The following is a 13,983-nucleotide window of genomic DNA, read 5'->3' as shown; positions in this document are numbered from 1 at the left end:
GTGCGGGGGGGGCAAGGCGGGGGGCCAATGGAGCCAAGGGGCGGGCGGAGGAGGAAAGGACAGGGCGGGGCAGTGCCCTGCTTGGGGTGTGCTAAGGCCCTGTCCTTGGGGGGGGTTGACCCAGGAAGGGTGCGGGGGGGTTAGGTCTGGTTTCCTGGCTGTGCTGGGTGCAGCCCCTCTTTGGAGGGGCCAGATCACGCTGCATTTCCGTGTCGTCAGCGATCGGGGCTGGGCCTAGCGGAACCGACCCCCCCCTCTCCCCGTGCACCTGCGGAGAAGGAGCCTGGCCGGCGTTCCCCTTCTCTGGGGGCTCCTGCTTGGTGGAAAAGTTGTGCCCTCAGCCCAGAGCCCTTTGAGCACCAGGGGCTTTATAAACAATCACCATTTCTATTGCTCTGGTGCCTTCAGACTAGGGATCCCTTTGCAGCCCCTAGCTGTAGAGAGCCATTGAAATGCAGCTGCCTCTGGGCAGGAGCCAGCTGGCACATGCCACAACCCTGGAGGAGCTGGGGAGAAAGTTTGGCCAAGATTTACCAGGAAAACCCTCTTCTCCAAAAGCTCCACACTGGCTCTATAAGGTCCATGCTGTGCAAACAGATCTTGGATTTAGGGGGTGCCCTTAAAAGCTGTCTGGCTCAGCAGAGCTAACACCTTTGCCTTTGAAGCACAGAGCTGACACTGAACTGTGACCCAGGCTGCACCCAGTGCTACTCCTTTGCTTGGGTAAAGTATAAATTGAAGCAACAGATAAACACATGCTTTTGGGAATGCCCCCTTTCAGAAGGCGACTGTGCCCCTGCGTATTCCAAGTCTATCACAATGAGGTGGGCAAAGGCCGCAGACGCTGCAAGGCAGCAACAGAGAGGATGGCGGTGAAGTGACATAACACACTTCTGCAAGGTCGGGTTTGGATTCAGCTCTTATTCCGGGTCCCAGAGGAGCAAATCAGTATTGTGGCCTATTCTTGGCAAGCCCAGAGGCCAGACCCTCCCTCCTTTTTGCTGCACTCTACCAGAAGGGAAGATTGTTGATTGGGTCTTGTTAGTCAGATTTCACATTTGTCCCATGTAGGAATAACTAACGGGCTGTTAGTGTTCGCTACGGAAATGTAAATCATAGGGGAGTCTCCAGAATATTTCTGTTGGTTGATAATAATCATGGGAGTTTATAAGGTGCTTTACCACTGCCCTACATCACCCACTGTGACAGGATCAGAAAATGCACCATAGAAAAACCTTGGCAAATGCTGGACAGCTGAAGCAAAGGGCACTGCGTCTGGAAGGTGTATCCCAGTGGGGCAATGCAAACCCACCCGAATGCAGAAGGGTAACAACCATCTGCGCAGGGCTGCTCTTCTGGGGCCAGGCTGCCGCTCCCCTCCGTGAGCACACATTGGCAATGGGCCCCAGAATATGTTCTGGGCTTGGGGAGCAGCTCCCTGTGAAATCGTAACACCCCTAGAACCCGGGTGCCATCAGGTGACACGAGGGCAACCCCCAACTGGTGGATTATTTCATGCCTGGCGCAAATGGGTAGGACTGAAAAGCAGGGCACGTTGAAAGCGCCGATCCTGCAGTGAGCTCTGTTCTGATAGCTATGGTCTCCCAGGCCTCCTTCAGGACCCTGCCAGAGGGACTCCTAATTGGCTCAAAAGGTGGCAAGGCCGAGCCCTCAGCTTCCCTGAGTTTGCCCGTATTGCTTTGGTAACCATGGGTCCCAGAGCGCCAGCAGTCACTGCCTCTGGTCACCCTCACCAGACATGATGCCTGCCCCAGGGTCCAAGCCCACACCGCTGGAGTGGCCTCTGCTTTCAAGGGGTGTTGGCACCAGCAGGGTGGCCCAGCTCAGTGCTCTTTATGGGGAGAAAAGGTCCTGGTTTAATTTTATCCTGTCACCAGGTGGTAGCCCAGTGTCCCTGGGAAATGAATTTTGTCCTGGGGGGAGCAGCAAAGGGGATCATAGTGTGGAAGGGGCTCAAGCGTGGACCGGGGTTGGGGTGCCAGGATGCTGGCTGGGGGCACAAGCTACAGGGTGGAGTCAGGTTTGGGGTAAGGAAGGTGCACCGAGGCTACCGCCAGAAGAGAGGACTCCCCCAGCTCCACCTCCTCACAGCAGCGCCTGGGCTGGGGGGAACAGCGAGTCTCCCCACTGTGGCTAGGTCAGGCCAGGCCACCCCAGGATCGGGGCTGGGCTGGCTGCAGCAGGATCAGGGCTGGGGTGGGGGTCAGGCCCCGCTGCCTTGACCATGGCTAGCTGAAGGGTGGGGGTGGGTCAGCCCTCCCAGTTCCCACCCTGCACAGTCCCCTGGAGTTCCTGTGTGTGGCTGAGTAGGTGGGGCTGTGGGGCCAAGCAGCTTAGGTTGGCCCCCCATTGGCGTGTCTGGGTGGATTCGTCCCCCGTTTTCCTCTCTCTGCCCTTGTTTGGGTATCCCTCACTTCCCACCCAGCTTCATCTTCCTGCTGGTCCTGACACACTGGGCACCCGGCAGTCCATGAGCTCCTGCCCTGGCCTGGCCCCAGCCTCCTGCTCCTGTTTTGCTGCCTTCTCCTCAGCTTTCCCCCTTGCCCGCCCCCTTGTCCAAGTCACCAGCCTCGCAGATGCGCTGGAGGAGCTGGCTGAGCTGGAGGAGTGGCCACAGATTGGCTGGATCAGCTCCAGGTGCCCACCCTGCACCCTTCAGAGGGTTTGCCCACCTGGGAGCGTGGCCCTTCCAAGGTGTCTGCTGCCCACTCTCTGTGCCACCCCTGGAAGCTCCAGGCTGCCTGGGAAACAGCTCCACCCCTGGGCCCTGCGGGAAGCGGGTGCATGTGGTGGTTTTGCCTCATTTCCTGCAGTGGTTTCCCTCCCGCTGCAAAAAGAAACAAAACAAAACAAACACCTCTCAAATAAGAGCCAGGACAGGTCCACAAGGCTTGCAGAGTGCCTGGGCCAAAGCCGGACTGCTGGTGGGAGGGGGCAGACAGCCCCCACCGGCCGCTGAAGCTGGTGGGAGTTCCAAGAACTCAGCACTAAGCAGAATCTGGCCCTCTGCATTGATTTCCAAGCACTAGGCCTGCAGACTGGGGCTCGTTCTCGTGGACTAACATGGGGCTGTGGTCTTGTGTTGGCCTGAACCCAGGGAAGGGGGGACGTGCCTCTTTCACGGTTAACAAACAGCTCTGAGCAGGGCTCCAGAAATACCACATTTACTGCAAATACATCAAAAAGCCCAGGCCTCGGGGGAGTCAATGCTTCCAGCTGGCGAGAGATTCAGCCCCAGCACCAGGCTGGGAGCCAGGGTTCTGGGGGCTGCACCCAGCTCTGCCACTGACTCACCGTGAAGTCGCTGCCCCGGTCTGTGCCTCAGTTTCCCCATATCTTCCCAAGTCAGTTAAATGCTGCTCTAACGCAAGTGGGGGCGAGAAGCAGAAAGCAGCTTTGCTGCTAACAGTGCCAACTCCGGACCGAGGAGAGCCAGACCAGGCTGCACCTGGGCCTGTCTCTGCACTGTGGACGTGGAGAGACCATAATCTCCAGGGCCCCTTCCAACTGCACTCAGCTCCTGGGACTACCACAAAGCAGCTGCCATTGCTTTGCAGTGAAAGGGGCCGGATCCTGCCCCGTTATGGTCACGCACAACCACACAGTAACTCTCCCGCGGGTTTCCACCAGTGCAGCCCCGTGCCAATCTGCCCCGACCCTGCCAGTCCCTCCCAGAGGCCGCTCCAGCGCCTCGTGACTTTGTTTTGTTCGGCAGGCCCCTGGGAGGGCTTCCTGTGGGGCCCTGGGGGCGGCCGCACAATCCAGCCACCTCTTCTGGGGGTGACGCAAGGAACTCAGGGAGGGGAAAGAACAAAACAAACCCATGTTCAAACCAACAGGCGCTGGAAGAGCCCAGCGGGGTTGTCTCTGGCCCAAGCGTCTCAGACAAACGGGGCTTCTTAACGAGCTGGGCGGAGTATGCAACAAAGACAATGCCCACCCAGGGGACTGAGATCTGCAAAGGCCACTATCTCCCACTGCCCCCCTGCCCTGGCGTGGGCCTGCAGCCAGGCCCTCCATCCAATAATCTGTGACAGCATCTTCACTGATGCCTCTCCCGGTGCAGAACTTCCACACACACAGCTCGGCTAGGGCCCCATCCCACCCTGCCCACTGACAGCAGAACCAGGGGCTCGCCCAGGGTTCCCTCAGTTCTTCCACCCATGGGCGGAATACATTTTATTATATGCATCAAGGCATGTGTAGATGTCCACCACCCAGACAGACAGACAGAGACACACGCACACTGCTGGCTGTGGGCCCTCTGCTAGTCAGCTGGGCAGCACCTGAATCATCTCAGTTTATAGGGAACACTGGTCACCCCACCCCACCCTCTGCCCTTTCCCTGCTGCATGGGTGGAGGGGAATTTGACCTGAAAATGCCCCTGGTGATTAGTGAACATGGGGGGGCAGCCACTCGGCAGCCGCCCCCACAACGGAAAACAGGCGAGAGTCAGTAGGGCTGTCGTTCAGTCGTTAGATCGCTGTAGAGCCCGCCAACTCCCGCCTCCACTCAGGTCCTCTGCACTGGGTGCTGGACAGCCCCAAACAGCGCCTGCCTCGAGGAGCAGGGTGGCTGCTCCCTTGAACTACCCAGTCACTTGAGTCCCTGCAGCTGGAAGGTTCAGTTTAAATAGCTCAGGCCCTGTTCCCCATCCCCCCACCTGGACCTGGGGAGACCCTGTACCCCCCGGGGCTGGGGGAGAGCTCACGCTCCACCTTTGGCCTCAGTGCCGGATGAATAGGGCTAGAGAGCCCAACACCACTGGGAGTCCGGCTGAGACCAAGCAAACTCAATTCATGCAGGGCACTGAACCGCATCCCCTCCCCTCCCCTGCCTGCTCTCTGGTGGAGCTGAACCAGGTGCCCAGCAGGTCTTTCATCGTGACAGTGACTCGCCTTTCTACTCCAAAGCCCTTTGCAGACCCAGCCATCAGCAGCTTCCCAGGCACAGGCAGACACCACTAGTGGGTACAGCGGCCAGTTAGTCCACGGGCCAATGGGCAAACTGCAAAGACCTCAGCAAAGACATACGCCAACGAGGGGTGGCCAGAGGGGGCCTGCCTGGCTTGGGGGGCTGCAGGCAGCTCAGGCCTTCACTGTTCTGCAAGAGAGGGTTCGGGGGTGTCCACTCAGGCTCCACAAGAAGACACATGGGGGAGGGAGTTTGCAGAGCGAGGCCTCATGGAGCAGAGGCCAGTTGGCTTCCAGCAGTTGGAGGCTACAGCGAGATCAGAAATAAGGGGCCTGTTTTTAGTAGTGAAGGGAATTAACCAGCTGGGAACTGGGGCCGGGGGGGTGTCCCCTCTCTTGGAGTCCTTGATTAGGGGCCAGATTTCATTCTGAGCGCTCCAGTGCAGGCCAAAGAGACAGGCTGGAGAGTGGCTGGCAGAGATGGGCCCATACAGAGCTGTGAAGCAGTGATCGGTCCCATCAGCGAATGCCACGCTCCCACTGGCCAGAGGCTTTCCACAGAATGAGCCACCGGAAGCACTTGGCAGGTGTACCCAGGGGCACAAAACTGCAGGGCTTGGGAACAACCGGCCCATCTCGGGCGATGTTCAGTGCAGGGCAGCCAAAGAGCCTAATTCTCTGCAGCCCGTGTTAGGCCTGCAGTGTTCAGCGAGCCCCACCGTGCCGGGTGCTGCAGCCTGAGACAGTCGCCGCTCAAGCAGATGGGGGGAGAGGAGCAGTTGTGCCATTGTGGGGGCTGGGCTACCGGAGAGCCAGCAACTGGCCTAGAGATGGAGGGAGAGCCGGGAACTACCCCCGCCTTTCCAGCCCACAGGTACTCAGCACGTCCTGCCCGTGGGGCTGTGTGCACTTTGGGAACGTTCCCAACCTCTTAGTGGGGTCCCTGATCCTGCAGGGGGAAACTGAGGCACAGAGCAGCAGAGTGACTGGCCCAAGAACACTCTGGCCTGGACCACACATGAATCGGCGCGACCCAGCTCCGTTGCCTGGGGCTTGGACACGTTCCCTGCCCCGTGTGCTGCAGACAGGGCGACCTGACCCCGGGGTGGATGCAGCCAGCGGCCAGATGGACTCTCCCATTGTCCTAGCCACCACTGGAGAGGGGAGGATGAACTCGCATGAGGGGAGTCCCCCCGCCATCACTGTTGGATGGGCCAGCAGGATGCCTGCAGGGCCGGGGCTGCTCCACATACCCTGAACAGGACCCAGGGAGCCAGCGGCGGGCAGGGAATACGGTTCCCACGTCAGAGGCGCCAGGGCTCGGGAGATCCAGGCTGGCGCAGGCAGAGGGGGCTGGTGTCCCTGCCGCGGGTGAGACAGTCCCAGCCCAGCACCCCAGATGCAGCTGCAGCCACCAGCTTCCCGCTGTGCCTGGGCCTCCAACTCTGGCTCCTGCTCCAGCTGCACTTGCAACATTTGGCCACTCGGTGGCTCCAAAGCTCAGCAGCAGCCAGGCCGGGGGCGGGCAGGTCCCCGTGCCAGGAGCTGGCTGCACCGGCCCTCCCGCGGGTGCTCGAGGGGCGTTGGCGCCGTTACACCGCCTGGGGGTGCTCTCACTGAGTGCCATGGGCAGGGCCAGGGCAGGAGCTGCAGGAACCAGCACCTGCTGGGTGAGCAACAAGGCAAGCACCTTGCATGGATCCCTTTAGCCAGGCGGGTGCCAGCCCCTGGCTGCGTCTGCCCTGCACAAGCGCCCAGCTCGGATCTCCGGGGCCAAGCCTGGTAGCTGGGGGCATGGATGGATAAACCCTCTCACCCGCAGGGATCTGCCTGGGAAACCCACGGCCAACCCGGGGCTCGGTGGGTAAATGTTACTGTAACCCCAGGCGAGTCAGCGCCAGCCAGTGCCAGCAGGCTGCTGCCTCTCGGCCTGTGCCCTCCACACAGCTCTGATCCTGGTATGCAGCACAGCCTCCCTCAGGCAGAGGGAAGCAGGGCGGAGGGCTAGCCACGCCGGGAGGAGCCGTGGGGCAGACAGGCAATGCTGGGAGGGAACCAGCCCATCCCTCCGTAGTCCGACAGCAGCCTTGGACACCAGTCCTTCTCTGCTCCTGCCATGGGGCAGCTGCCACAGATACGCAGTGCTTAGCTAGGACTCCTGGGTTCTACGTCCTGCCCAGGTCTGGGGGGGAAGAGGCCAAAACTGGCCCGTCCCACTTTGCTTTGTGCCCTGGTGCATGCCAGACGTTCATGGGACTGAACTCAAGATCACCTTCAGGTCACTGGTTCAAGCAGTGTCATAGCTGGGGAGAAGTAAGTTCGTGTGCGCCCTGCCCCGCCCCAGCAGAACTGGCCCTGGGCCAGGAGGCGCCATGCACTGACCTCTGGGTCTCATGGACTCAGCTACCCTCGGCTTGATGGGGGCCAGCAGGGGGTGGCAGGGAGCAGGCTATGGGAGCTGCCCGCATCAGACCTGCCCTGGCAGGATGGGATGGGGGGTCCCCAGCCCCTGTATCCACAGGATGTCCGCTTCTTCCCAGGCCAGGACAAGAGCAGCAGAACCGGACCTGGAAGGAGAGGAACACCCCCCCAGGTGGGGCTGGGGTTGATATTGGGCAGCGTGAGGTCCCTTCTGCCCCCAGCACTTGCCTGCTGCACCAAGTGGGCTGGGAACGTATCTGCAGCCCATCTGGGGCGACAGAAATCCAGGTGGAAAACCAGACAGGAGACAAGACCTGCCCTGCGGCAGTCCTCCAGCCTCACTGGCCCCGTGGCCACAGCGGCTCCCCAGTGGCCGGTTGGTCTGTCGCTCGGTCCATGTGCCCGGGGTGGGAGTGCTGGCGTCTGGATCCCAGGCCTGGCCGTTAGCCGAGTGCTCCAGGCTGGGTCCCCAGGGCTGGCGCCGGCTGCCCGGCAGTTGGCTTCCTTGGGCCTGGCCCGGGCTGTGCAGCGGCTCAGCGCCTAGCGAGGGACACGTGCTGCGGGCTCTAACCGGGGCCCTGCGCAGCCCAGCGCCCCAGGAGCCCAGCGGGCACAGCCGCGAAGCTGCCCCGGGCCAGCGTCCCGGCCGGCCTTGCAATCCTCCTGCACCAGAGTCCCGCCGCCGCTGCTGCTACCGCGCGCCGCCCGGGAACGGGCCTATTTAAAGGCCCCCGCCCGCCCCGCTCCGCAGGCTCCGGAGCCAGCGGGAGCAGCGCTGCGCTCCTGCAGGTCCACGTGCCTGGGCGCCGCTCCCCGCTCGGCACATGGCTCTGCAGCAGGGCCGTGGAGCGGGGAAGTTGTTGTGGCTAAAAATGGAGCGGCCCGCACATGCCCGGCCCACGTGACGGAGGCGCAGCCAGCCGCTCCCGGAGCTGGCGGGGGGCTGAAACCGCCCGGGAGCGGGGGGCAGGGCCCGGGCTCACGTGGGCGGCTGGGAAAACACCCGCGCTCGGCTCGGGAGCGCAGCCCCTGCCCGCGCGGCGGCTGGGGTGCGGGGGGGAGGGACGGATGGACCAGACCCTCAACCACGTGCTGTGCGCGCCGGGGTGCGGGGCCCAGGGCAGGCAGAGCCCTGTGCCTGCGCCCCAGCCGCCGGGGGCTTCAGGCAGGCAGGGGGCGGAGCTCCAGAAACGGGTCTTTACCACCCACCCCCCCCCCCCGAAAGCTCCTGCTCCAAAATCTCTGGTCGGCAATAAGGTGCCACAGGACTTCCCGTTGCTCTGGAAGGCCCGCGGGAGGGGTCCCAAAGCGCTGGGGGCGGCTGGGGCCTGTGCCCATCACCCTAGAGTCGGGGCTGCGGCTGACAAATGAAGTGCTGCAGCCTGATCCCTTCTGGTAACAGGTCCCATCCCCCGGCAGGCGGGAGCCAGAGCCCGTGAGGGCCTCTGTCCCTCCCGGTTAGCTCGCCAGTCCCTGCGGGTAAGGCTCCCCCGGAGGGGGCCTGCATGCAGATAAGGCAGGTAAACAGGCAGAGTCCCTCCCCGCCGCTATCAACTGGCACCAGGGCCGAGCGAATCTGAGGCGGGGAGGCTCTGCCAGGGCAGCGGCTCTGCGGCCGGCGGGGAAGGGGGCGCCCCCGTGTCCTCAGGCAGAAGGGCCGGATCGGCGCTCCGGCGGGGATCGGTGTAGCCCCCGGGCCCGCCCCCTCACTCCCCAGAGGGTCCCCGGAAATCGGACCGGGGGGCGCCTCGTACTCGCCCCCCAGGCTGCGGCTCTGCCGGGGCTTTCCGGACCCGGGGCAGCACTGGCAAGCGAGGAGCTCACACCGTGTCCTGCGGCCAGGGCTGGGCCCGGCTGGGGACCACGAACCGATGGAGAAAAGCCCCAACGAGGAGCTAAACCCCGAGAGCCGCATTATCTTCCCGAACCCCCCTCAGGCTCCCCTGCAATGCCTGGTGGCGGCTCCCCCTGCGGGACAATTACCCTGCAAAGGCGCCAATCCTGCAACACGTCTAAAGGGATTTCACTTTTTTGTTGACTCCTAAGCTCTCCCCAGCCCTTTGCACGTGCGTCAGGCCTGGCCCCCAGACCTAGCCCCTTGTGCAAACACAGAAGGGGCCGGTGCTTTTTACACCAGTGGAAGGCCGTTGACACCAGGGCTTGCACCGCACGGCTCGCACCCCCCTCCCACTCCCCCCCCAACAGGGCCCACCGCCCCAGAGCGCCGTGGGGCAGGGCCCCTGCGAAAGCAAAGCAGCGACCCCGGTTCCGCTGCCAAATGGGAGCCCGGCCGCCTAGTTTCCTTCCCCAAACCGCCACCCAGGCCCTTCTGCAATCTAGCTGGAGACCCAAGCGCAGAGGCTGTTTCCTGCTTTCGAAACGGGGATGGAGACATGCCCGGAGCAGCCTGGATGGGGCACAGACCACTGCCCGATCCTGCAAGGCTTGACTCGGAACTGGGGCTAGGGCCTCCCGGAACCCCGGGATCGAGGCCCTGCACGTGCCAGACGTGCTGGTGACGCTGCTCTGCTCCCGCAGGCGGGAAGGCGGCTCTCTCGCTAGGCAGGCAGTGGGTTAGGAGGGGCAGCTCCCTCCGCCCGGGAGCTCCTGCAATGCAGAGCCAGAGGGAGCCATCTGCAAGCGCTCCGCAGGCATGACACTGCACCAACGCGGGGCGCGTCCCCGCGTCCTTGGGAAAGCCTCGCCCCCTGCCTGCCCCCCGGCAGCCGGAGCCGCCGCAGCGTAGCCCTGCGGGGTCACTGCCCCGCGCACACCAAAGGTTTATTGTCGGGCAAAGCCCGGAGGGCGCTGGGCGGGCTCATTCCCGGGGGTGGGGGGGGGCGCAGATTGCAATGCGCCGGCGACCGCCCAGGCCCGTGCGTCCCCCGGAAATACCCCCCGCCTCTGCACAGGGGTCGGGGCCCTTTGCCTGCTGCAGGTCACCCGCTCCCGGCGCCTGTCGGTGCCAGGGCAGCTCCCCGCAGGGCCAGGGCGCCGCCCAGGGGGAGTCAGACGCGGCGTGTGTCTGCCGTGGTGCACCCCCGCCCTGCCTCGGTGTACAGAACAACGTTTATTCCGCACAGGGCAGAGCGCCTCTCGGTGCGGGGCACGGGGCAGGGAATTCACCCGCTGCTGCAGAGTCGGGGTGTTACAACCAGCCGCCCCCCCCCCCAGCCTCTGCTCCCTGCGGGGGCCCGGGAGGGACTCAAGGTGGTGGTGGTGGTGGTGGTGGGGGCCAGGCCCCCCGCTCTTCATTCCACGCCCCGCCCGGATTCCCAGCCCCCTGCTCTGCGGCGCTGTTTGCAATGGCAGCCGCTCGCGTTAGGTGCACCCCGCTTTGCCGGGGACGCGGCTCGGGGCGCCGGGAGCTCCCGGGCAGTGGCACAGCCTCCGAGCGCCCAGCTCCCCGCCCGTGCCCTGGAGAACAGCTGAGTCAGGGTGGGAACTGGCTCCCCAGCGTCCGCCTCCGGCCCAGCCCGGTCACAGGCGCGCTCCGCAGCAGCTCTTAAGGAGGACTGGCGGCCAGAAGGCGAAACATGGCACCGCTTAAGGAGGACTTGATGGGATGTCTGCGGGCCTCCCTGCGTCCCCTCCTTGTTCCGGCCTCACGCTCGCTGGTGTAACAGGACTGGCATCAGCGCCTGGGGCTGGATCCTCGGGCGGCGCCGCTCAGGGCAGCTCAGCTGGGCCAGGAGAGCTGGTCCCATTTCCTCCAGCTTGGCCCTTACACGGCTGTTTCGGTGCAGGGGGCCCAGGAAGCAGAATCCATCCTTAGGGAACAAAGTGCAGCTGTCCAGCGCCTCCACGCCAGAGACCTGACCTGCAGTTATTTCCTTCACACGCTCCCGACGGGGCTGACCGGCAGCTGGATCCCGGAGCTGGGAATCCTGGATTCTCTGCCCCTCACAGCTGTGCCTCTCTGGATGGTCTCAGGCCTGTCCCCACTCTGTGCCTCAGTTTCCCTGTGGCTAGCAGTCACTTGGTCCTGCCATGAGGGCAGGTGGCTGGACTCGATGACCTGTCCAGGTCCCTTCCAGTCCTAATATTCTATGAGTCACACCTGACCTGCTGGTGAAGAGGGTTAAGTGTTATTCTCAGGATGGGTCATTCCCCTGGGGCCCGGCAATGGGAGCTGCAGGCTCTATAGAAGGCGGGAGATGGGGGGTGAACAGTAATTAGCTGTTCCTCATTTTTAAAGGGAATCTGAGACCTCTCACTGTGCACACAGCTTGTGCATTTTCTCTAGCAAAGCCCTGTTCCGAGGCCCGACCCTGGCTTCTGCTGTAGTGCTTGTTATACCTCCCTCTCACCGTGCTGTACAAGAGGGCCCCGTCGCCACCCCCTCTGAGCAGCCAGGGAAACTGAGGCAGAGTGAGGTGTGGACTTGCTGGAAGTCCCCCGCAAGGCAAGTGGCAGAGCTGCCCCCCTTTGCAGCGCTCTGCAGGGCCTTACTCGCTGCCTCAGCATTTCTCGCAGGAGTAACACCCTCAGATCCAAAGGGACTGCTCACTCAACCTCACTGGAGGCCCTTCAGTGCAGATTTGGGCACTCCTGGGGCCTTTCCTCCAGGCGGTCTGAGTTCCATGGGGCCGATCCCGAGCTGGGCATTGGTCAGAGTGAGACCCCTGCAAAGGGACGTAGCAAAGCGTGGCGGCTTGCACTGCAGTGCAGCCCCATATAAAAAGCTCTGTCCTGGAAAAGGCTCAGTGAGATAACAGCCCTGGCAGTGGCTGACCTTAGAGTAAAAATAAATCCTGACGCACACTGGTGCTCGCTGGGGGCGTGCGGTGTGCCAAGCCACCGCGGCTGGGATGCCCAGGGTCGTCTCCTCTGTCCTGGGGTGATTCACTGGGGCACTGTGGGTACAGTGGGCAGGAAGCTGCCTGGAGCTCCTCACAGCTCACTGGGGACAGGCTGCACTCATCAGGCCCCAGGGACAGAGCTGATGTCTGCACACATGACAGCGTCGTACCCAGACACAGGACACCATGTTCCCAGCACCGCCGCCAGCCCCAAGGACTGGCTCAGGATCCAGGTTAGAATCGCCCAAGGGCTGGAGCCAGCGCTGTTAGCAGTCTGTGGAAACCGTCCCATTGACCATGGGCCAACAAGGGGTGGGGCTACGATTCAGCCTCAGTCACCATAAGGGACCCGGCTGGAGATCCTGAGACTCAGCCCGGGCAGAGGAGCAGCGTTCCCCATAAACTGAGCACTTGGGCAGCCACCCAGGAGAACTGAGATGCGGCCCAGCTGATTAGCAGAGCACCCACGGCTGGCAGCCTGTGTTTCTATTGGTGGTGCACATCCACACAAGTCTTGGTGCAGGCAACAAAATTTATTCCACCCATGGATGGAAAAATGAGCAGGAACCCTGCAGAGAAGCGGAGGGGTTAGAATTTTTTGGCATTTACTTGTATTGGGGCAGCACTGCCGAGCAACAAGTGTGAACTGAGATCCAGCGTGCCAGGCGCTGCACAAACATGGAGCAAAAAGCCAGCCCCTGCCCTTCCCACTGCAAAGTGACTGTTGATCCGTGGCTGAAAGTGGTCACCGAAATGACAAGCACCCGTCCACTGGGGTTCTCGTTGCTGGGTAATAAAACGGAACGTGTTGGAATACAGATTCAAATGCCACGTCTGATAAGCAGATCTCTGCCTGTGAGAGGCTGCCAAGTCGCCCCTCCCGTTTCCTGCAGAACCCGGGGGGTGGGGGAAAGCTGCTGGAGGACCCGCCAGTGTTTCTGTGACAGTCCTACATCAACTCAGCATGGAAGGAGGGCAGCCGACAGGCTTGGCACAGGCTAACGCCTCCATTGCCATCGGCTTTAAAATCCTGGGGCTGGGTCCTGGTTATGCTCTCTCTACTTCAGCCAGAAGGCTGGGGCTGCCAGAGTGGACTGGATCCCTGTGCCCGAGGCAGTAACCTGTCCCCAGCAGGGGCCAGCACCAGCTGTTCCCGAGGAAGGCCTGAGAATGCCCCAGTTGGAAATCAAAGATTTCTCCCCCTTTGGCCACACTCTGTCAGGCCAGACCCATTCCTGCTGGAACTCTCTTGGCAGGGATGCAACCCCTTCATGAGCCCCACTGCCCCAAGCTGTGCAGAGCCCAGGGGCTGAGCACAGACTCAGCTCAGTCGAGCCAGCAGGAGCTGCAGCCGCCCAGCGGCCCCGACAATGAGACATTTCCTGAGGGGAAGCACCTGGGGCTGCAGTTTTGGTGAAGCCCTCCGGTTGTTCCGGGGGTGCAGATGTTCCCACGTCAGCCACTGAGCTCAAGGATAAAATGGAGGCATGAGGGCTGCAAGGCCGGTACCGTGCTCAGCAGTCCCACTCCTGGTTGGGAGCTGGAGGGGTGCTGTGCCCTGGTGGGAAGGCGGCCGATGCACTGAAGCCCTCGTCGTGTCTCAGGCTCCTTGCTGGAGGCAGATGGGCGCTGGGGTTTGCTGAGCCAGGACTAGCCAAGGCCCGGAGAGGTGAGCCGACTGGTCCCTGGGGATGCAGGGAGGAAGGAGTGGTTGACGCAGGATTGAGTGCTGGCTCAGTGGGATGAGTACACGACCTCTTCACCTGCAGCTGGCAGGACCCGCTGTGGCCCTGGCTCTGTCCCATGCAAGCTGGCCAGGCTCTTT

Source organism: Carettochelys insculpta, chromosome 28 (assembly GCF_033958435.1).
Source record: "Carettochelys insculpta isolate YL-2023 chromosome 28, ASM3395843v1, whole genome shotgun sequence".
NCBI classification, from domain to species: domain Eukaryota; kingdom Metazoa; phylum Chordata; order Testudines; family Carettochelyidae; genus Carettochelys; species Carettochelys insculpta.
Note: the sequence above shows the minus strand (reverse complement) of the source record.